The 24,799-nt window shown below is 35.7% G+C and overlaps 2 pseudogenes across 1 annotated transcript in view; both read right to left on the bottom strand.

Moving 5' to 3' along the window:
* LOC110764977 (uncharacterized) overlaps window positions 1–4,508 on the bottom strand; it is a 17,790-nt pseudogene extending 13,282 nt beyond the window's left edge. The window contains exon 1 of the transcript XR_015833535.1: window positions 1,622–4,508. The product of XR_015833535.1 is annotated as an uncharacterized LOC110764977 (transcript). The remainder of the gene's footprint in view (window positions 1–1,621) is intronic.
* LOC148296699 (uncharacterized) lies at window positions 3,252–24,799 on the bottom strand (annotated as a pseudogene).

Genomic DNA, 24,799 nt, shown 5'->3' with positions numbered 1-24,799 from the left:
ATGCAATCCATGCATGTTATGGCCTAATTTGGATGAATGGATGAAGAGCTTAAAGACAAACTCAATTTTGGCTACAGTCCCCTGCCAGCCCAGTTTCGTAGGTCATATTGCAAGCTTTGTTTCAGCAACCTACATAGCTCGGATAAGGCCACATTCTTCATGAAAGTTGTTCCAATGGGTGTATACTATAACATATCCGAAATTCAGCCCCATTGGATAATTGTGGAGTCTGTTACCTAGCAAACACAGAGCCATGCTCAGGATGGATTTTATCAGCGCGCAAAATGAGTTAGCAATTTGTTTTGGCCTTAACTTCCTCCTCCGACCTTGGATTGGCCCAAATGATATATGGCTGGAAAGAAGACATTCTGAACTTCAAGTTTGAGTGCTTAAAGTCTTAATTTGCTTAAGGGAAGCCCAATTCGTAAGCCCTTGAAGTTGCTGGTCATGCTGACCTCAGGATGAGCTATTATTTCTGGTTGGAAGCTTGGTCATGGTGACATGAAGATGAGCTAGGGCTGCTGGTGGGATTTATTAGTGAAGTGCATCAACCATTTCAGATTTTATAATGGAAGTGTTGTATGCATTAGTGAAGTGCATCAACCATTTCAGATTTTATAAAACAAGTGTTGTATGCATTAGCCATACTTAATTCAGATTTTCAGCTTCCTTAGGCCTATATATAGTGAGGTTTCCCAAGCTTGTAAACACACCCCAAGGGGGGGAGCTCTCAAACACTTCTCTAGAGCTCCCTTCCCTTCTCTCCCTCAAATTCTCTTAGTTTCTCTTTCTAGTTTTCAATTGTTATAATGAGATCTTTGTGCTGAAATTCTCCTTAAGTTTTTCCAAGTTCTACTTAATTTTCATTGTTATGTAAATTCTTTTCTTTAGTTTCAAGTTTGATTAGTTTCCAAGTTTCAATTATGATTTTTGTTCTTATTCATTATGCTTATAAGTTAATATGCTAGTTTGAATGATTGATCACCATTTAGGCTTGCATGTTAGCTATCTTGGTTTGAATTAAGAGTAGACACCATGCTTTAATTCGAATTGAACTATGAATAGGAAGAGTATGTATGGACATTCGACAACAGGGATTAGATACATGCTTGGTTGTTTAAATTGTTCTTCTATGCTTAATGGGTTCCTAATGCTTAATTTTAGGTTAGACAACAAATGATCAAATTAGGGAATTAGGAACACAAGATTATGACCAAACACCATGGCTTAATCATACTTTAGGTAGAATCAATCCGTTAATCTAATTGAACTTGGGAATTTATCTGCTTGAGTTAGTTATTTCTTTCTTCCTTGTTTTATTTATTTCCTTTCTTTTTCATTTCTGTTTTGTGTAGGGAAAATGAATTGAATCATTCAATCACCAATCCTCGTGGGATCGACCTCGCACTTACATACGCTATACTACCGAACGGCTCGTGCACTTGCGAGTATCACAAGTTGAGGATGCAACTGAATCCATTTTGGTGCAGCTGTATTTACGCAACAGAAATCACCACTCTTAAGAAATTATTTGAATTCTGTTGCTTCAAGCTTCAAATAGTTGCAAAAATTTGCAAGTAAAGAATGATTTGAATTCTGAAAATGGTTTGAATGTACTTACACGGACCCAACGCAACATCAATGTAACATCTTTCCTTTCAATTTTTTTCCAACTATCAACTTGTAACGGAGCATTCCTTCGAACTATGCACCCTAAATTCGTGATGTAGCTTCGACAATTGTTTCCTACAACTCTCTTAATGTGCTCAGGAATGTCAATTTCAACTAAATCACCAGAACATCTCTTCTTTGATAGCTTAATACTTAGTGTATGTCCACGCCTTTTCTTGCTGCTTCTTGAACCTACATCAAACTCTACATACAATCACAAACAACCTTTTACTGCAGTTAATTAAAAAATAGAGAATCTATGACGTAGCAATTGCAAACTTGTAGTGTTGATGTCCTCTTCCAAAGTAGGAGAGTGAGCTACTTGAGAAGACTCTGATAGTTCAATATCTCAAGGAATCACTAATTTATCACGGTGGGAGGAAGATGATCCATACTGACTAGAAGATGGAGACATTGATCGACATTGTATTTTGGTTAGGATTGATGTTTTCAAGTCAGGGAGACTTTCGCAATTGATGCAATACCTTCGTAGCTCGTCCTCTACCAGCCATAGCAATTTAAAACTTGTATAAAAAATACCTTAGAAACTGAAAATGAAAAACTGAGAATAGGTAGCAGAATTTTCTACTTCTTCCATGTTAAAATTGCCCCTTAGCTAACTTGTGAATCCTTCAAGTAAAGTAACCCCATTTTTGTTGTTACAACTAAGTAACCTTATCCCCCCTCCTTCCTAGAACCAACTAAGTAATAACATCCACCATTCTTCCTGTTACAAAAATTCATAAATCTGATTCACAGAAGGAAATGGAAAACAAATGTAGTACAACAATTCCCTATTAATAACTAAAACCAGGTAGTAGAAAATTCTACTTTGGCATAAAGGCACAAATCATATTCTCTTTCGCAATTGAAATAGAAACTTAAACATAAACATAAACAGACATACTGTTAAACCATTTTAACAAATAGCAGAAGAAAGCACATATTGAGCAACTAGCAGCTAAATATTGAGCATCATTTTCACTATCACTAGCATAGCTTAAATCTTCCTCAATGTCCTCATTGCTATGTGCACCATCTTCTGCATCGCTTTCAACATGTTCCACAGGAATCATGTCCATGTCATCTCTACGTACAACACCTCATCATCATTACCTTCCACAAAACTAACAAACTCATGCGACTCTTGTTGATATGGATCCTCGCCCTCTTCTACAACATAATTCACTTCTTTCTCTTCTACAAAATCATAAATTCCTCTCGAGGTTGTGACCTCTCTACAACTCGCCAACTATTACCAAGCTTTGTATCCTTTAAATAAAATACTTGTTGTACTTGGCATGTGAGAACAAATGGATCGTTTGTTAGATGGGTATACTAGTGATTTGGCCCCTAAATTTGTACCTAATTTTCAATTAGCCCCCTATCCTTTTTTTTTAGAAAATTAAAGATATGAACTTCTTTTTTTCGCCAATTTCCCCCCTGCCGTTTAAATCATCAACATTTCATCCAATTTTCTGTTAAATCATTAAAAATAATTTCTTTTTGGAAAAAATTAAAAAAAAGAGAAGAAAAAAATATATGTCCCAGCTCTTCTCTCTCTCTCACTCCATCCTCTATCAAACCCCAAGCTCACCAGATCTGGAAATACAAACTCTTAAAAAGTATGAAAATTAAAAATAAAAATGGAAGAAAAACCAAAGTAGGTACCCAAAGTCCCAACCCACCCAGTGTCGATAGCAACTCTCTCTCCCAAATGAAAATTCTCATTCTGATTTCCACCAAAACCAAGTCCAGCCCCAGCCCCAGAAAACCATGCCTGACCCACAGAAAACCATGCCCAGCCCCAGCCCCAGCCCCAGAAAAGCACGCCATTGACCAGATTGAGCTTCTGCAATGCAGCTGTATATTAACAAAATCACTGGGATAGGGCAGATTGCCTTAGTGATGAAATAAGAAACTCAGCCTCACATTACTAAAGCAAATGATAGCTAGTAATACATGCGGTCAAATTAAAATGTACACATATTATCGAACACTAATTGACAATTCACATTGGGTATGTACCACGCTTACTCACTCTTTTTCATTTTCGGGTGTATCTTCCCATTCTTTTTCTGTCATATTTACCTACATGTGCTTAATCCTAATTTTTTAGGCCCGTTTTGTTCAAAGATTAGGAGTTTGAAAATTCTCTCTCCCATCCCAAAACTTATCAAGACACCCATGGAAGTTTGGGGGAAGAAGGGGAAGAAAATTGATTGATAAAGAGGACAACCTAGATAGAAATCAAGACATTATAACCTAGAAATTGACAAAATTTGGAGTGATATAGCAAGAAAAGAACCAAAGAACAGACCTCGTTGGACTTGGTGCCTGCAAACCCTAGATTCTCAATTCATGCTTTTGAGAATGAAAGGGTGTTGTATTTGTGAGAGGGATTAGGGAAGATGATGGTAGGGCTGGGTGTGGCTGCCAACCATTCCAATGCCATCACAGCAGCCAGTGACCCAACCTCTTCCCTGAACGCAACCCACCCCCACATCCAAAAAACAAAACTAAAAACCTTATCCCCACCCACAGACCCAAACCCATTCGCGTCGTCCTCCTCCTCCAACTGTTGCTTATTCGCGCGCTCAGAGGTCAAGTCCCACGTGTTGTCGGGTTGGGGCCAGAGCTGCGCTTCGCCGTGGGCGTATTGGCACCCACTCCCGTGGCTGCAGGAAGCGGACTCGAACCTGAAGTAGGAGCAGGGGCTATGTTTGTGGCTGTGGTTTTCGGTATTTTGGTTTAGGGTTTTGCGGTGTCTGTGTTTGTGGCTATGGTTGATAGAAGGGATTGCAGAGAGAGGTAGAAAGACACAGAGAGAGAGATGGCTGGGGAGGTTTTTTTTTAATTTTTTTAATTTTAATTTTTTTTTTATAACTTTATTTATATTATTATTATTTCACATTTTAAATTATTTTATTTTATTTTCACATTGAAATGACCGATTTACCCTCATATTTAACGGTAAATTGGATGAAATGTATTCGGTTTAGACGGTAGGGGGGAAATTGGCGAAAAAAAAAGTTCGTATCCTTAATTTTCTAAAAAAAAGGATAGGGGGCTAATTGAAAGCAAGCTACAAGTTCATGGGGTATTTCAGTAGTAAACCCTTTGTTAGATGTATGCCCTAGAAGCCAATATAAAATGGATAATTCTAAGGAAATAATATATAATAATCAAAGGGGCAAGAGATACATAACGTACACAAAGTAACAAGTCCATGGATTAAGATATAAATGGAAAGTGGTCTAAAGAAGTTAGATGCACGAGACCTTTCCATATATATAAATATCGTATCTTAAAATGTTCCTGGTCATAGGATCACCAATTGGACAATGGTGACCCGCAAAGACTGGTACACATTATGTATGCTCAATTGGGAGGATGACTAGTCTCAAGTCATTTTGTGTAGAGACACTGAGACATATGTGTAAGTACTCTATAGAAGATGGAGTCCACTGAACGAGATCAACTCTAAAATTCTTGTATGGAAGTCTTACTCACAAGTCTCAAACAAAGAATTCTAAGCTGTGATAATGCAAATTAATCCTTAGACCTGAGACATCACAATTGTCTTGTGTATATGTTGTTTCTCTTTGAGAGCACTATACGGTCGTATCAAAATGATGTGGCTTAAAGGTGTTTCTCAGGTTATCAGCGTGTACGTAGAGACAGGTGAATGTACAACAAGTAATCTTTGCTCTTAGTAAGAAGAGAGAATACTCTAAAGATATGATTCATGAATCTTTGGCCAAAGTATTGGATGGAAATTGAAACAAGAACGTTTGCAATTTCATCAAATTGAATCATATAATCTAGAGATGTCATCTTAGGGATTTTGACACAAGTTTACCATATCCCGAGAATATGACATAGAGTATTGAATTAGAGAATGATCGAATTGCATTGTAATCACAAACTGACTAGGTTCTCTAAATGAATTCTTTTTAGCTTGGGTAGCCATGACATACTGCTAGGTGTCACTCATGGCTTGTGAAAGCCCTGTCAGGACTAATTATAAGCCAATTGGGAGAATTGTATGGAGGGATACAATGCACACTTGATTAGAGTGAATCATTCATACCCACTGCCTCACTAACTAGAACCTATAAGATCGCACACCGAAAATGAATCAATTGGAAAATTATGAAGAGAATGAATGATTTTGTGACTTGGTCAAAGTCAATGTGAAAGTCAAAGGTCAAAGGTCAAATGGTTGACCCGACACTTGACACAATCAAATAAGGATGACCGGGACCAACACTCGTTAGACAAGTGAGTGATTGAATTAGTCAAGTCACTTCAATTAAAGTTATGAAACTTTAATTAAAGGTCCCATATGACTTGGAAATTCAAAAGGGATTTGACCATATGGACTTAGGCACATATGTGACACATTATAGGATTAATGTGTTGGAACAAGATAGCAAAAGATGACACACAAAAAACGGGTGTGGCTACACTAGGGTTTGGGGGTATTTTTGTCACTCTTGTGACATTTTTGATCCTATAAGTGTGTAGCTATAGAATTCTATCATACTAGGGTTTTCAAGTTGGTGAAATTGGAAGAGAGAAAACATCAAGCTCTCTCTCCCTAACCCCTTCAATCTATCACTTCAAGTGAGGGCGCTAGCACCACTCTTCACTTGTCGTCTACTCATTCTCTCATCCCATTCAATCCTTGGTGAAGAGCTTTGGGGAGGTGCATATCTTTGTACCTATTTGGAGAGCTACAAGGTGGAGAATCAACATCAAAGGGAGAGTCAACAGCAAAGGGACCACTTCCTCTACTTGTACACCATTCTTGGTTTCAAGATTCGCTCCAAGGGTATGAACATCTTATCTTTCTTTCAAATAGGATTTGGAGAGTCTTTGGTGCACACTTTCATAGACTTATAAAGATTGGGACCAAATGAGACTTGCATGAATACCTAGTTTATTTAATGCTTCCGCTCTTACTTTCATTTCATATTAGATATGGCTTGCTAGGTGATTTATACTCTCAAAGTTTGGTTGTAGAGTTTTTAGAAATCTCTACACAACACCATTCCCACAATATTGTTAGAAATGTGCCCTAAGAGCCAATACATTTGATGTAATCTCCTTAGAATACATTTCGTATATGATATATAAAGGGCAAACTTATTTTGTTATCTTTTACATCGTGTAAAGAAACAAATGTCCAGGGTATGCTAAATAAGAGATAAAGTAATCTAAAGAAGATTAGATTCATGAGACCTTTAATCTCTAACGGTAGTATCCCAAAATGTTCCTAATCATAGGTTATCAAATGGACATTGATAAACCGTCAAGATTAGCACATATTATGTATGCTCAATTGGGAGGATGGTTAGTCTCAAACCATTTGTGTAGTTGACACTAATACAAGTATGTGGGTGCTCATTAGTGAATGAGTACACTGAACGCGATCAACCGTAGTTCTCGTATGGAGTATTTATCTATATGTCAAACGAGAACTCATAGTTGCAATAATGCAAATTAGTCCTTAGACCTGAGGCATCATGGTTGTCTTGTGATGCGTTATTGATCTTTGATAGCTCTTAAAGGCAAGCCGTAAAAGATTTGTCTTAAGTGTTGTTGGGATCTCTTAATTCATCATAGGGGCATGTGAATGTACAATAAGGAATCTCTACTTTCGATAAAGAAGGAGAATGTTTCAAGATGTGATTCAGTAAATCTTTGGCCAAAGTATTTTGAGCTTGATTTAGAAAGTTGTTCTTAATCACGTTCTTTTGAATCACATGAGGTTATAAATCATATTAGGGGTTTGACATAATCAATCCGTACCCTAATAATATGATTTGAAACATTGTATAAGAGAAGGACCGTATTGCATTGCAATTCCAACTGAATAGGTTCTTCATCTATTCTGGTTAGCTTGGGTAGCCTTGATATATTGCTAGATGTCACTCTTGGCTTGTGGAAGTCCTAGGATTGATTGTGATCGATCCAAATAAAGGAAGAATTAAAAAGGGGTTTTAATTCCAGTTGGTTAGAAAGAGTTCTAATATTTTCCCACTGCCTTGCTAATTAGAACCTAATGGATCGCACACCTTAAATGGTTAACTTTGAGTAATACAAATGAGAATGAGGAAATCAATTTGATTGATTTGATGTGGATGATTTACTACGTGTAAAAACGTATTTGGGCTAAGTAATAGTTAACGGAAAGCCCAAATGGTTGGGTATCAAGCCCAAGGGCTTAAGACACCTAAATTATGGTTTAAGTGTCATAAGGCCCAATTTTGGAAGCCCAATGGGGTTTGGCCGAAAATGCTTAAGTGAATGTGTATGGGAATTGTTTCCATAAGCTCATTAACACAAAAAACACAATCCAACATCAACCAAATGGGTTTGGGAGATCAAAGAGAGATAAAAGAGAGTTTTCAAGAGTGAAACACTTTCATCTTTCAAAGTGGTTTAGATTGAAACCAATCTTGAGAATCTTGCACTAGCATCCAAGTATTCTCAAGATACTTATTCTCATCTCAAGGTTCCATTGGTGTGGAGACTTAGAGGCCATATACTTTTGTGGCTCACATGGAGGAGAAAGATCAAGGAGCAAAGATCAAAGATCAAAGAGGAGATCAACAAAGAGAAGATCATCAAGAGAAGACCAAACACAAATTGGTTCATATAATTGCTTCAAGGGTAATTAGATCTTATCCTTTCTCTTGAATTTTCATTTATGAAAAACATATCAATGTTCATGGCTTAAGATACTTGGAAGAAAGTTTTGTTTTTGAATTTAAACAACCACCTTTGACTTCCGCTGCGATTAATTTGATTAAATGCATGTTTAATATTCAAATGAACTTTGGAAAAATATTTTGAAATTCCTACAATTGGTATCAGAGCCATAGGTCATGAACTTGATATGTTTTTGGGTTTAGAGATGCATATATGGGTTGTGAATTCATTTAAAAGTATAATAGTTATACTTGATTTATTTTGATATGATTGAATAAAAATCAAATGGAGTGAAAGGGGTTGTTTGGGATTTTGAATTTCCGGATTTGTGTTTTGATGATTGATGCTCTCTTTGTGTTCATATATGTATATGAATATTAGAGCATAGTTGCATTAAAACTCACATGATTTTAACTTCATGAAATATATGATATTAAGAGCATGAGATAGTTAAAATGGAATATGATTTTTTCCGGAAATAGCATGAACATTCATATTAGTTCATATGCATGTTCTTGGTGTTCTTGATGTTCTTGTTATGGGATCCTTTTGATCCATAAGTTAGGTGGCTAATTTTGATGATTGTGTTTAGTGGAATTTTCCACCAAAATAGGTCAAAAGATGATGATGGTGTTTTATTATTAAATTAAAAGTTTTTCAAAATGTTTCCACTCAATAAACATTTACCCACCACACTAAAATTAATAAGATTACTTTGGTGAGTGTGTGGGGACTATCTAGATGTAAATGTTGGTGATTTGATATAAAATGCAAAAGTTGATCAAATTATTCCTATCACTAATTATTTATCTACCACACTAAAATTAATTTTGATTACTTTGGTGAGTGTGGTTGGCCTACCTAGTCACATTCATGATTATTCACTTGTTGGAAAAATCATGATCACCACTTTGTATTTTACAAATGCATGCTTTAACCCCACACCCTAGTGGATCAACTTTGGATCCATTATTAATTGTTGAATAGTTTTAGACCTAGTTGCAATATATGATAAATGTAACTATGCCTAAAAGGTTTCCACAATTACATTTACTATTGTAGTAAAATGTTTTCACTCCATGGTAAATTTATTTTATTTGAATATGGTTACCACTTGAATTAAACCCATATATATGTATGCAACCCAAGAGCATGTTTTTACATTGCTAGTTTAATTGTTTAAAGCGTTTAAATAATTAAAGGATGGTTATGGACTTAGACCAAACAATTGAGCTATGTGATTGGCCGCTTATTGGATATGTATTCGATTTTGATTGGCTATGTAATAATGAAATGGCTTTCATGCCTAATTTATTTTTATGCGCGCGTAATTAAAATGAATCACCATCCAAGACCATGATCCAACATGGTGGCTCGTGTTGGATCAACAAGAAAGTCCATAATCATCCTACAAGCCCAATGCAATTGGAATGTTCGGTAATGATGATAATTAATCAATTAGTAGTATCATGTATTTCCACTATTTCAAGCAAATGGTTTCTAAAACATTTAGTGGGAGTATTATGTGCTACTAATATATTGCACTGGGAACCATTTAATGAGATTAGATAGGTAATTTTAACAGGATTAAAATTGGATTAAAATGAGACCAATTTAACTACCCTCAAAGCAATATTAAGTTGATAAGCGAAATGGCACTTTGAATGCTATTTTGTGGCCTTCCACCGTGGTAGTCTCTTATTGGGTGGCACATTTACACCTTGTTGTACCTCAGTGAGGCAACATCCAGTACTTGTAACCATCCAAGGGAAGCCTATTACACATACTTGATGTAGTGCGGATAGATAACGAGTGTGGCCAACAAACTGTTAGGTTGAGGTCATACTTGAAACCCTATACCCACAAGCATGGTGGGAATAACTTAACTAAGACGAACGAAACCAACAAACTGTTAGGTTGAGGTCTAGTTCTCTAGAGGCCATAGTGATGGGTATTCACATTAATGATGTGATTGGATAAGAGTATCCTCTCATTAGTATCATAGCAATCCAACAAACTGTTAGGTTGAGGAAAACTATGTGAAAGTGAGACTCCCATCCCCACTAAGAGTTTCAACGGAAACTCTCGGATTTCAGGAGGGATATGAAATTTGCCAAAAATAGTGGGAGCTACCATCATGACTTAAAGACCCTAAGTCCTTGGTAGAAGATTAATCTAAATTAAAATCTATTTACGTTTTTGCAGAATTTCAAATTAACCATCACAAACCCAATCTCGAAGATACTTGACTCAAACGTCCAAGATGACACGAACTATCCGGTTTGATGCACAAACACCAACTTGTCCTATAATTGGATGAGATTAGTTGTGTATAAGAAAAACCCCACCACATACCCCTCTTGGTCCATATGCCATTGAGGAGGAGACAAAGGCTTATAAGAAGCATGTGTCAGATGACAACCGAGGTAAAAGTTGCATGTTGGCATCCATGAAAAGGTGAAGCTACTCCTAGCTTATATTACCATATGTGAACTTGTTATGACAAGAATGGTAAGTGGGTTCCCGGTTAATCAACATGATCTCAATGTAATATCGTTACATAAGATATTGGAAAATATGGATTTTTCTTTGATGTTGAAGTTCAACAAGATTCTTTCTTTCATCTCTATCATTAGTTAATCCCAATATGTTATGAACTATAATATGGGAAAGATGAATGATACCCTATATGAGCTACTCAATATAGCTATAGTAGCTTAAATGAATATCTCGAAAGATAAAGGGTTAAAGAGGATAGTTGCAAATTTTAGAAGGGTTCTTCTTTTTCCAAATCCAAACAAAAGGTAAGGATAAAGGAAATAAGAAGAAAGATTTTCTAAAAACCCAAGGAAGAAAGAATACAAAAAAAAAAAGACAAGTAACTGAAAGGTGCTTGTTTTCACTGTGGCAAGGATGGACATTGGAAGAGGAATTGCAAGAGATGTCTTGCAAGCCTCAAGAGAAAAACCTTCAGAAGGTCATTCTCTTGTTCTAAAATTAGTAATTACAGTTAAAGCTTCTAAACTGAATAGTTGATTCAGGAGCTAGTCAACATATATGCAATTGTGTGCATGGACTAGTGGGAGTAGAAGACTTGGAAAATGAGAAATGGTGCTAACCGTGGGAAATAGCACTAATGTAGTTGCCAATGCAATAGGCACCTAACATCTCAAACTACCATCCGAAGAGGACCTGAATTTGAAATAATTGGTATTTCATTTCTGGATGTGTAAAGAACTTAATATCCGTCTCTATATTTTAAGAGATGGATTTGATGTTTTGTTTGACAAAATGCTTTGTTCTATTTCACATATCAATCAAATCGTTGCTTATGCAATTTTGATTGATGGTCTCTTTTCATTTTAGAAATGAATGGTAGCATTAACTGTATATGGATAAAGATGCAACTAGACCTGAGAGGCCTAGAGATGTGGATACCGCAACTAAATTGTGACACCTTAAACTTGGAGGCATTAGCCAAGATCGAATTCACCGGATGGCAAAAGATGGAACCTTTTGGATCATTTGATCATGTTCCTATGCCTACTTGTGAATCTTGTCTACATGGCAAAATGACCAAGTCTCCTTTCACTGGTAAAGGAGAAAGAGTTACAAAATTGTTGGAATTTATCTACTTAGATGTTTGTGGACCTTTGTCTACAAACACAGAGGGCGGTTATTCGTACTTCATTACCTTTATCGATGATTATTCACGGTTCGGGTATTTATACTTAATGAAGCATAAATCTGAATTTTGAAAAAGTTTCAGGAATTCAGAAATGAAGTTGAAAACCAAATAGGCAAGAGTATTAAAATCCTTAGATTCGATCGAGGATGTGAATACTTAAGCATAGAGTTTCTTGATTACCTTAAGGAACGTGGCATCTTATCACGATGGACTCCACCAGGAATTCCAAAACATAATGGAGTTTCTAAAATGAGTTCTATGAGCTGTACTAATTTACCTATATCCTTTTAGGGATATGCACTTGAAACTGCAATTCATTTGCTAAATAGAGTGCCTTCCAAATCCATTCCACAAACTCCATTTGAAATGTGATTTGGGAAGAAACCAAGTCTTGATTAGATCAAGATTTGGGGTTGTCCAGCATATGTAAAGGCAAGATGTGGATAAACTAAATGCAAGGTTAGTGAAGTGTAGATTTATAGGGTATCTCAAGGAAACTATGGGATATTACTTCTATCACATCAACAAGCAAAAGTTGTTTGTCGCAAGGTCAGCTACCTTCCTAAAAGGAGAATACACTCTTGATGGGAAAAGGGGGACATGAGATAGAACTCAAGGAATTGTCCAATGAGCTAGAAATCAACACTGAACTAAGTGCAATCCCAGATCCACAAACCTGTTGTAACACAGACTCCACGTAGTTCAAGAAGGGTTAACTGAATGCCTAAAAGGTATTGTGGTTTCCTTCACGACAACTAAGGAGAGTTAAATCTCCTAAGTGATTGTAAGGATATCGAAGGACCTTACGAACTACAATGAGGCAATGTCAGACATTGACTCATAGAAATGGCTTGGAGCCATGAAATCCGAAATGGATTCTACGTATACCAACAAAGTCTGGACTTTAGTGATCCTCCTCCTGGTATTGTACCAATAGGGAATAAATGGATCTTTAAGAGGAAGATAGGCTCAGATGGGATAGTAGAAACCTACAAAGCAAGGCTAGTAGCAAAGTGCTACAAGCAAAGAGAAGGGATTGACTATGAAGAAACCTTCTCTCCTGTCACTACTGATCGGTGCATATTTACATATCATTTTGTACCCTTCTAGCTTATGATTTGGTTATGTTTTTGAGTTAAACTTGTGCTTTTAATCCTTTTTGTGTTTATCTTTCAGTTCATTGAGCTTTAGGTAATAATGAGGGCTTTGGATAGTAAATGATGCAATCCATGCATGTTAGGGCCTAATTTGGATGAATGGATGAAGAGCTTAAAGACAAACTCAATTTTGGCTACAGTCCCCTGCCAGCTCAGTTTCGTAGGTCATATTGAAAGCTTTGTTTCAGCAACCTACATAGCTCGGATGAGGCCACATTCTTCATGAAAGTTGTTCCAATGGGTGTGTAATATAACATATCCAAAATTCAGCCCCATTGGATAAATATGGAGTCTGTTACCTAGCAAACACAGAGCCATGCTCAGGATGGATTTTATCAGCGCGCAAAATGAGTTAGCAATTTGTTTTGGCCTTAACTTCCTCCTCCGACCTTGGATTGGCCCAAATGATATATGGCTGGAAAGAAGACATTCTTAACTTCAAGTTTGAGTGCTTAAAGTCTTAATTTGCTTAAGGGAAGCCCAATTCGTAAGCCCTTGAAGTTGCTGGTCATGCTGACCTCAGGATGAGCTATTATTTCTGGTTGGAAGCTTGGTCATGGTGACATGAAGATGAGCTAGGGCTGCTGGTGGGATTTATTAGTGAAGTGCATCAACCATTTCAGATTTTATAATGGAAGTGTTGTATGCATTAGTGAAGTGCATCAACCATTTCAGATTTTATAAAACAAGTGTTGTATGCATTAGCCATACTTAATTCAGATTTTCAGCTTCCTTAGGCCTATATATAGTGAGGTTTCCCAAGCTTGTAAACACACCCCAAGGGGGGGAGCTCTCAAACACTTCTCTAGAGCTCCCTTCCCTTCTCTCCCTCAAATTCTCTTAGTTTCTCTTTCTAGTTTTCAATTGTTGTAATGAAATCTTTTGTGCTGAAATTTTCTTTAAGTCTTTCCAAGTTCTACTTTACTTTTCATTATGTAAATTCTTTTCATTAGTTTCAAGTTTGATTAGTTTCCAAGTTTCAATTATGATTTTTGTTCTTATTCATTATGCTTATAAGTTAATATGCTAGTTTGAATGATTGATCACCATTTAGGCTTGCATGTTAGCTATCTTAGTTTGAATTAAGAGTATACACCATGCTTTAATTCGAATTGAACTATGAATAGGAAGAGTATGTATGGACATTCGACAACAGGGATTAGATACATGCTTGGTTGTTTAAATTGTTCTTCTATGCTTAATGGGTTCCTAATGCTTAATTTTAGGTTAGACAACAAATGATCAAATTAGGGAATTAGGAACACAAGGTTATGACCACACACCATGGCTTAATCATACATTAGCTAGAATCAATCCGTTAATCTAATTGAACTTGGGAACTTATCTGCTTGAGTTAGTTATTTTCTTTCTTCCTTGTTTTATTTATTTCCCTTCTTTTTCATTTCTGTTTTGTGTAGGGAAAATGAATTGAATCATTCAATCACCAATCCTCGTGGGATCGACCTCGCACTTACATATGCTATACTACCAAACGGCTCGTGCACTTGCGAGTATCACAAGTTGAGGATGCAACTGAATCCATTTTGATGCAGTTGAATCTACGCAACAAGTTTTTGGCGCCGTTGCCGGGGACCGGTAACATTGTTTGATTCTATTTGGCTTTCCTACTTTATTTTTTTTTCTTAACTAGACAATTTCAAGTTTTAAAGTTAATGACGTTAATGGACAAGTTGTGTTTGTAGTCCAACAGAAAAGGACAATTGCCCAACAAGCAAGAGAACTGGGTTTAAGTCCCAGCTTACACAACCCATTGGTGCTTGTTGCTTTGAAGCATGGAATTGGACTTGTGTTGATTTTCCCTTTCATTTTTAGTTTTTTTTTATATATATTTCGTAATCCTTTAATTCCGTTTCAAGTTTTTGTATGTGTTTGTTTTAGCAATGTAAATAGCTCAATAAAAATGGAGAGAGATGGCAACTTCAAAGATAGGAAGTGTGGAGTAGTGGGAGAAGTCGCGACCTCCAAATGCATCACGCTCGACCTAATCGCTTCAAGGGGGAGCATTTCAATCCTTTCTCTTCTTTGAATTCTGTTTATTTCCATAGTTGTTTTTGCCTTTTGGTCCGCGTTGAGTTCTTTGTTTTTCTATGCTGAATCCAACCATATAAAGAACGTAATATTTGGACTTACGGTTGGAAAGTTATAGCCTAAAAACTGAACAGAGGTCGAAGCTGAAAAACATAGAAACGAATCTGTCCAAATGGTGATAAACGGGTGATAGAAAGTGCTGTTTGTTTGTTTGTTTTTTTTTTTTCTTTGGTTTCTTGGTTTGTTTCTTTTAGTACAACAATTTATGTTGTTTGTTTGAATTTGTTTACAGTACTTAGTTCATTTACGTTTATGGTTTGTTGTTTCATTTTATCTTAATTTATTTTTGTTTCTTATCTTAAAATTTTAAAAATAAAATAAAATAAAATTTTCATATGAGCCGACTTATGGTAACCCCAGTGAGCACTTCCGTTAATACAGTGTCTAGGAGTTCTTTAGGCGACACCTTCGGTGTCTAAGAAGTTTGGGTTTTAAGCGGGACCATTGTGACCCCTCCAACCTTCCCGGATCCCCTGGCTGTGTTTTCTGAGGCCCTTAACTGGTCATCCGTGAGTTGCTTGTATATTGTGTGTTTTTAAATTAAGTTTTTATTTTATTTTATTTTATTTTCTTTGTTTTCTTTTCTGTTGAGTCTTTGTTTTTGTTTTGTTTCTGTTTGTAATTTTTATTTTGTAATTATTTTATTTCAATTCTTGTGTGTTTTGTGATTTTATATTTACTTTAGTACCTTTCATTTCTTGTTATGACATTGCTTGTTCCTAATTTTTAAACATTGAGGACAATGTTCATATCTAGGTTTGGGGGTATTGGAGTTTACCAAGTAAATTTAGTTTCTCTTATTAAAAATATATATATATATTTCTTGCTTGTTTTTTTTTTTTTTTTTTTTTTTTTTTTTTTTTTTTTTTCTGTATTTTGAGTCTTGTTTTGTTTTGAGTCACTTTCCGAACACATTTGATGAGATTGTGATAAATGTTTGCATGACTTAAATGAAAATTGAATTTTATTTATTTATTTATTTATTTATTTATTTATTTATTTGTTCCTTGTAAATTCTTCTTGTAAAATAAAAAATAATAATAATAATTCATTAATTAATTAATTTGGCATCGTTCTAGCATGGTATGTTTGAAACCTTCTTTGCACTTGCCATTTGTTTCATAATTTTCCAATTAAAGGATTTGCATGACCCAAAGAATTGTATCAAGCATAAATTAGACTTATATAACCATATAATGTGAGCTTTTGAGCCTTGTGCTTCATTTCATGAGTGTTATACACATACTCTTATTTTCTTGTCATCAAAGTTGTTGTTTGATCTCATTATTCATTGATTTGGTTGAACACTTAAAAGTCATTCATTCTTATGCAATTTGATTTCATGACATTTAAAGAAATGATATTAAGGCATTCTTTGGATCGTTTGTGCCTTTCAAGCTAACCTTATGCATGCTTAAGCATGATTTTCCATTGTTAACCATTTTGAGCCTACATGTAAACCTTTTCTTTCATTTTACCAATTATATTTCCTCGCCTTAGCCCGAAAAACAAATATTTACCTTTCTAAGGAACTCATGAGCTCTAATTCGGATGTGTTTTTCATGCTAAGTTTGGGAAGGGATATTACATAGAAGAAAAAAAGAAAAAAAAAAATTTCACTCAATTGGTGAAAGAAAAGAAAAGAAAAGAGAAAAATTGTGATTAAGTGGTGGTTGAATGAAATTTCATTTTTGGGTTTCATTTTTGGGCCTTCTAAATAAATTGGTGTTTGTTCAATTCAAGGAAAGGAGTATGAATAATTGTAAATGAAGGTATAAGGAGTTTTGATCGTGTAAAAGAAAAAATCTAATCGTGATGATTCGAAGTCTTGTAAACAATTGTTTTATGCTCTTATATTTTGAGTTTCTTGGACTTTGTTTTATCCATACCCTTCATTTCTTACTCACCTTACACCCTTGGCCCCATTACAACCTATGCTAAAGACCTAAATTGATCTTAAATGTCATGTGGTTGAATTGCATTTATTTTTCTACTTTTAAGTGTTTGGCATCCTTCTTGAGATCATATTAATGCAAGGCGCCGTCTTTCTATTGCGAGTTAAGTCTTTATGGTTTAACTCTAATCTCATGTTTATAACTGAGTGTTGCATTATAGCCCTCTTCCGAGTGATTCATTTGTGAGAGGACAACTTTGGTGAGATTTGAAGTTGAACTTGTGCTTTGTATGATTTTTGAAATTGTGTGAAAACTAAGATTGGGGAATTTGTTGCATTTGGCTATCACACTACCACACTTTGAGCATATTATGTTTTGAACTTTTCCGCTTTGTGAATAATGTTTAAAATTGAGCTTTTATTGTTAAAACTTTTGAGTCATGTGCATGAGTCATTTCTCTTCAGAAAATGTTCGGAAAGATTGTTTTGAGTTCTTTTTATTTTTGTAATTTGTTTTGTTTTGTTTTGTTTTGTTTTTGTTAATGTAATTATTTTTTTTGTTTTTGTTTTTTATTTTGCTTAAGGACTAACAATCTTTTAAGTTTTCTAATTACCTTGTTTTACAGAGTCAGTAAAACGTTTGTGGGTATCGTATCTGTTAAACCCTCAGGAGACACAACTCCTCCTACTAGGGATGCCTAGAGGTTTAAAGGCTTGTTGCATATGCTCAATGCAATCGAGTTACCTACGAAAGTGGTCTAGTTAACTTCTTGTTTGTTTTTATCTTTGTTTTCCTTTTGTTTTGCTCGAGGACTAGCAAAATCTAGGTTTGGGGGTATTTGATCGGTGCATATTTACATATCATTTTGTACCCTTCTAGCTTATGATTTGGTTATGTTTTTGAGTTAAACTTGTGCTTTTAATCCTTTTTGTGTTTATCTTTCAGTTCATTGAGCTTTAGGTAATAATGAGGGCTTTGGATAGTAAATGATGCAATCCATGCATGTTAGGGCCTAATTTGGATGAATGGATGAAGAGCTTAAAGACAAACTCAATTTTGGCTACAGTCCCCTGCCAGCTCAGTTTCGTAGGTCATATTGAAAGCTTTGTTTCAGCAACCTACATAGCTCGGATGAGGCCACATTCTTCATGAAAGTTGTTCCAATGGGTGTGTAATATAACATATCCAAAATTCAGCCCCATTGGATAAATATGGAGTCTGTTACCTAGCAAACACAGAGCCATGCTCAGGATGGATTTTATCAGCGCGCAAAATGAGTTAGCAATTTGTTTTGGCCTTAACTTCCTCCTCCGACCTTGGATTGGCCCAAATGATATATGGCTGGAAAGAAGACATTCCGAACTTCAAGTTTGAGTGCTTAAAGTCTTAATTTGCTTAAGGGAAGCCCAATTCGTAAGCCCTTGAAGTTGCTGGTCATGCTGACCTCAGGATGAGCTATTATTTCTGGTTGGAAGCTTGGTCATGGTGACATGAAGATGAGCTAGGGCTGCTGGTGGGATTTATTAGTGAAGTGCATCAACCATTTCAGATTTTATAATGGAAGTGTTGTATGCATTAGTGAAGTGCATCAACCATTTCAGATTTTATAAAACAAGTGTTGTATGCATTAGCCATACTTAATTCAGATTTTCAGCTTCCTTAGGCCTATATATAGTGAGGTTTCCCAAGCTTGTAAACACACCCCAAGGGGGGGAGCTCTCAAACACTTCTCTAGAGCTCCCTTCCCTTCTCTCCCTCAAATTCTCTTAGTTTCTCTTTCTAGTTTTCAATTGTTGTAATGAAATCTTTTGTGCTGAAATTTTCTTTAAGTCTTTCCAAGTTCTACTTTACTTTTCATTATGTAAATTCTTTTCTTTAGTTTCAAGTTTGATTAGTTTCCAAGTTTCAATTATGATTTTTGTTCTTATTCATTATGCTTATAAGTTAATATGCTAGTTTGAATGATTGATCACCATTTAGGCTTGCATGTTAGCTATCTTAGTTTGAATTAAGAGTATACACCATGCTTTAATTCGAATTGAACTATGAATAGGAAGAGTATGTATGGACATTCGACAACAGGGATTAGATACATGCTTGGTTGTTTAAATTGTTCTTCTATGCTTAATGGGTTCCTAATGCTTAATTTTAGGTTAGACAACAAATGATCAAATTAGGGAATTAGGAACACAAGGTTATGACCACACACCATGGCTTAATCATACATTAGCTAGAATCAATCCGTTAATCTAATTGAACTTGGGAACTTATCTGCTTGAGTTAGTTATTTTCTTTCTTCCTTGTTTTATTTATTTCCCTTCTTTTTCATTTCTGTTTTGTGTAGGGAAAATGAATTGAATCATTCAATCACCAATCCTCGTGGGATCGACCTCGCACTTACATATGCTATACTACCAAACGGCTCGTGCACTTGCGAGTATCACAAGTTGAGGATGCAACTGAATCCATTTTGATGCAGTTGAATCTACGCAACAACTACGACAAAGTCTATTCGGATTTGGCTTGCAATAGCTGCATACCATGATTATGGGATTTGTCAAAATGGATGTGAATGAGGCTTTTCTGAATGGCCACCTTCAGGAAGAACTATATATAGATCGACCTGAAGGCTTCATTTCTAAAGTTGATAAGCATAAGGTATGCAAGCTACATAGATCCATTTATGGGTTGATGCAAGGTTCTTGGAGTTGAAACATCCTATTTGATGAAGTTGTCAAATCGTTTGACTTCATACAAAACATGGATGACCAATGAGTGTACAAAAAGGTCAGTGGGAGTTTGGTAGTATTCCTAATAATGTATGTATATGATATACTACTTGTCGGAAACGATATAGGAATGATATCTTCAGTGAAGCTGTGACTCATTAAATCATTCTTAACGAAAGATTTTAAAGAAGCATCTTACATACTTGAGATAAAGATTTATCTTGATAGATCTAAGAGAATGATTGGATTATCTCAATCCTTGTATGCTGATAAGATGCTAAGGAGATTTCATATGGAACAGTCTAAGAAAAGTTTACTTCCAGTACGACATGGACTTCACTTTTCTAAGAGCATGTGTCCAAAAAATCATTATGAGATACAACAGTTGAGTAAAATCTCTTATGCATATGCAATAGGGATTCTCATATATGTCATATCATGTACAAGACATGATATTGGTTATACGAGTATAACTAGAAGATATAAATCAAGCCCATGATTGGATCAATTGGGAGCAGTCAAGTATGTTCTTAAATACTTAAGAAGGACTAAGGACATGTTCCTCATCTGGGAGGAACATCAGAGTAGCAAGTGGAAGCATTTATTGTTTTATGATTGAAAATCCACCTAAGGGTACGTTTTCATTTTGAATGGACATGTAGTTAGTTGGAGAACAACTGAAGTTGATTACATTGTCGCTTTCGAAGCTACAATAAAATCTGTTTGGATAAAAGGTTCATTACCGAACTAAATGTGGTTCTAACCATAATTTCACAAGTACCTTTACTGTGTGATGACAATGGGGCGATAGCTCGAGCCAAGGAACCCAGGTCTCATCAGAGATCCAAACACATAGAAAAATGTTACCATTAGATGGGGCATCTGCAAACAACGTAACAGATCCACGCACTATGCCTATGTCACAGTCACAACTGGATAGACATACAGAGATAATGGGTATGAGATACATGGCTATGTGGCTCTAGTGCAAGTGGGAGATTGTTAGAAATGTGCCCTAAGAGCCAATACATTTGATGTAATCTCCTTAGAATACATTTCGTATATGATATATAAAGGGCAAACTTATTTTGTTATCTTTTACATCGTGTAAAGAAACAAATGTCCAGGGTATGCTAAATAAGAGATAAAGTAATCTAAAGAAGATTAGATTCATGAGACCTTTAATCTCTAACGGTAGTATCCCAAAATGTTCCTAATCATAGGTTATCAAATGGACATTGATAAACCGTCAAGATTAGCACATATTATGTATGCTCAATTGGGAGGATGGTTAGTCTCAAACCATTTGTGTAGTTGACACTAATACAAGTATGTGGGTGCTCATTAGTGAATGAGTACACTGAACGCGATCAACCGTAGTTCTCGTATGGAGTATTTATCTATATGTCAAACGAGAACTCATAGTTGCAATAATGCAAATTAGTCCTTAGACCTGAGGCATCATGGTTGTCTTGTGATGCGTTATTGATCTTTGATAGCTCTTAAAGGCAAGCCGTAAAAGATTTGTCTTAAGTGTTGTTGGGATCTCTTAATTCATCATAGGGGCATGTGAATGTACAATAAGGAATCTCTACTTTCGATAAAGAAGGAGAATGTTTCAAGATGTGATTCAGTAAATCTTTGGCCAAAGTATTTTGAGCTTGATTTAGAAAGTTGTTCTTAATCACGTTCTTTTGAATCACATGAGGTTATAAATCATATTAGGGGTTTGACATAATCAATCCGTACCCTAATAATATGATTTGAAACATTGTATAAGAGAAGGACCGTATTGCATTGCAATTCCAACTGAATAGGTTCTTCATCTATTCTGGTTAGCTTGGGTAGCCTTGATATATTGCTAGATGTCACTCTTGGCTTGTGGAAGTCCTAGGATTGATTGTGATCGATCCAAATAAAGGAAGAATTAAAAAGGGGTTTTAATTCCAGTTGGTTAGAAAGAGTTCTAATATTTTCCCACTGCCTTGCTAATTAGAACCTAATGGATCGCACACCTTAAATGGTTAACTTTGAGTAATACAAATGAGAATGAGGAAATCAATTTGATTGATTTGATGTGGATGATTTACTACGTGTAAAAACGTATTTGGGCTAAGTAATAGTTAACGGAAAGCCCAAATGGTTGGGTATCAAGCCCAAGGGCTTAAGACACCTAAATTATGGTTTAAGTGTCATAAGGCCCAATTTTGGAAGCCCAATGGGGTTTGGCCGAAAATGCTTAAGTGAATGTGTATGGGAATTGTTTCCATAAGCTCATTAACACAAAAAACACAATCCAACATCAACCAAATGGGTTTGGGAGATCAAAGAGAGATAAAAGAGAGTTTTCAAGAGTGAAACACTTTCATCTTTCAAAGTGGTTTAGATTGAAACCAATCTTGAGAATCTTGCACTAGCATCCAAGTATTCTCAAGATACTTATTCTCATCTCAAGGTTCCATTGGTGTGGAGACTTAGAGGCCATATACTTTTGTGGCTCACATGGAGGAGAAAGATCAAGGAGCAAAGATCAAAGATCAAAGAGGAGATCAACAAAGAGAAGATCATCAAGAGAAGACCAAACACAAATTGGTTCATATAATTGCTTCAAGGGTAATTAGATCTTATCCTTTCTCTTGAATTTTCATTTATGAAAAACATATCAATGTTCATGGCTTAAGATACTTGGAAGAAAGTTTTGTTTTTGAATTTAAACAACCACCTTTGACTTCCGCTGCGATTAATTTGATTAAATGCATGTTTAATATTCAAATGAACTTTGGAAAAATATTTTGAAATTCCTACAAATATTCCCTTCATCGTTTTCATACCAGGTCTTAGTGATATTAACACTTTGGAATTTGTATTCATCCATACGTATTTCCTTTTTCTCATTGAGGTTGAACCAATCACACTTGAAAATGATAACCTCGTTGCTCCCAAGGTAAGATAAGGCAATGATCTCTCTCAAAACACCACAGAAGTCAACACTCTTGCCTTGATGTTCTCCTTTAACAACCACTCCACAATTTTGAGTTCTATGATTCATCTCTCGATCTTGAGTGTGAAACCTAACCCCATTCATGACACAACTGCTGTATAGAGCCACTAATTTATCATGTCCACTAGCCAAATTTAATAAGGATTTGATATCTTCTGCTTGCATAAGTTGGAGAAACCATTCTGGAAATTCTTTTTCTTGCTTTTTTTTACATGTAATATTTTGGTTTTCCATTTCAGCCTTATGTTCCCTACATAAAAAGATAGGCTAATATAAAATAAGTTGTGGACAATTATGAATAAGGAAACTCATGAACAGTAGTTTGCTTACATTATATATGGGAACGCTTCCTCACAATTGTTTAGCACATACAAGCGAATCTTTGTCCAATCAGTCAAATTAAGCTCATCATCAATGGCTCCACCTGACAACCTTACTTTTTGTCTGAACACAGATAATCCAGTTTTCTTTGTCTCTTCACTTCTATCATAATTTTGATCTCTCTTATTAAACTTTATCTCAATACCACGTAGGTACATAGAACAAAATGTTAGGCAGTCATTGTCACAATAACCCTCAACAATTGACCCTTCGGGTTTGGCTTTGTTTCTAACATAACCCTTCAAAGTATGCATCTTCCTATACATATGCAAAGATGTATTAATATAGAAAATTATTCAGTACAAACATATAGACCAAACAATGTAAATTTACTCACCTTTCAGATGGATACATCCAACGATATTGTGTTGGTCCAACAAGTATTGCCTCGATCGTGAGCTAGATGAAGTGGTAGGTGGACTGTAATGTCAAAAAATGAAGGTGGAAATAGCATTTCCAACTTGCATAGGATGAACGCAATATCTTTGTTGAGTCATTCCAAGACATCCAGTTTCAAAGTCTTGGTAGTCAACTCCTTGAAGAATAAGCATAACTCTATAATGGCCTTACGGACATCCTTAGATAAGTATGCATGTAGTGCAATAGGTAGTAGTCGTTGTAAAATAACATGACAATCATGACTCTTCATTCCTGAAATATGAGAGTCCCTCATGTTTACACAACGTGAGAACATGGTTATGTAACACGAGTCAATTTAATTGTTCCTGAGAACGCTTTCTCTTTTTTTCCCCACCAAGCTCCCTCCCAAAACATGGTTGTGTAACATGAGTCAATTGTTCAACCACATCATCTCCTGATAACAATTTAGGTTTTAACCTCTTCTCAACCATACCATCAAACTCCAAACTTTTGCATCATTTATGACTTTGTGGCAAAAACCGACGATGACCGAGGTAGATTGTTTTCTTCCCATTTGGCAACCACTTATTACATGTATCTTTATTACATGAAGGGCAAGCCAATTTTCCTTTTGTACTCCAGCCAAACAAATCTCCGTATGCAGGAAGATCACTAATTGTCCATAATAATGCTGCATATAAATGGTAAATTTGTCTAGATTCAACATCATATGTAGCAACACCAACTTCCCACAATTCTTTCAACTCTTTGGTTAAAGGTTGAAGAAATACATCAATGTCTTTTCCAGGAGCCTTTGGTCTAGGAATAAGCAAAGACATCATAAAAAAAGGATCTTTCATACATTTCCATGGGGGTAGATTGTATGGAACAAGAAAAACCGGCCACATGCTATAATTTGTACTCATGTTTCCAAATGGGTTGAATCCATCACTTGATAACCCCAGTCTAACATTGTGTGAATCCAATGCAAATGATTCATGCTCTCGACCAAAGTCTTTCCATGCTTCAGAATCAGCTGGATGTCTCAACACCCCATCATCAATTCTTCTATCCTTATGCCACCTCAT

Source organism: Prunus avium, chromosome 2 (genome assembly GCF_965620075.1).
Source record: "Prunus avium chromosome 2, drPruAviu1.hap1.1, whole genome shotgun sequence".
NCBI lineage: Eukaryota > Viridiplantae > Streptophyta > Magnoliopsida > Rosales > Rosaceae > Prunus > Prunus avium.
The sequence above is the reverse complement of the archived record's forward strand: the minus strand, read 5'-3'. Positions and strand labels throughout refer to the sequence as shown.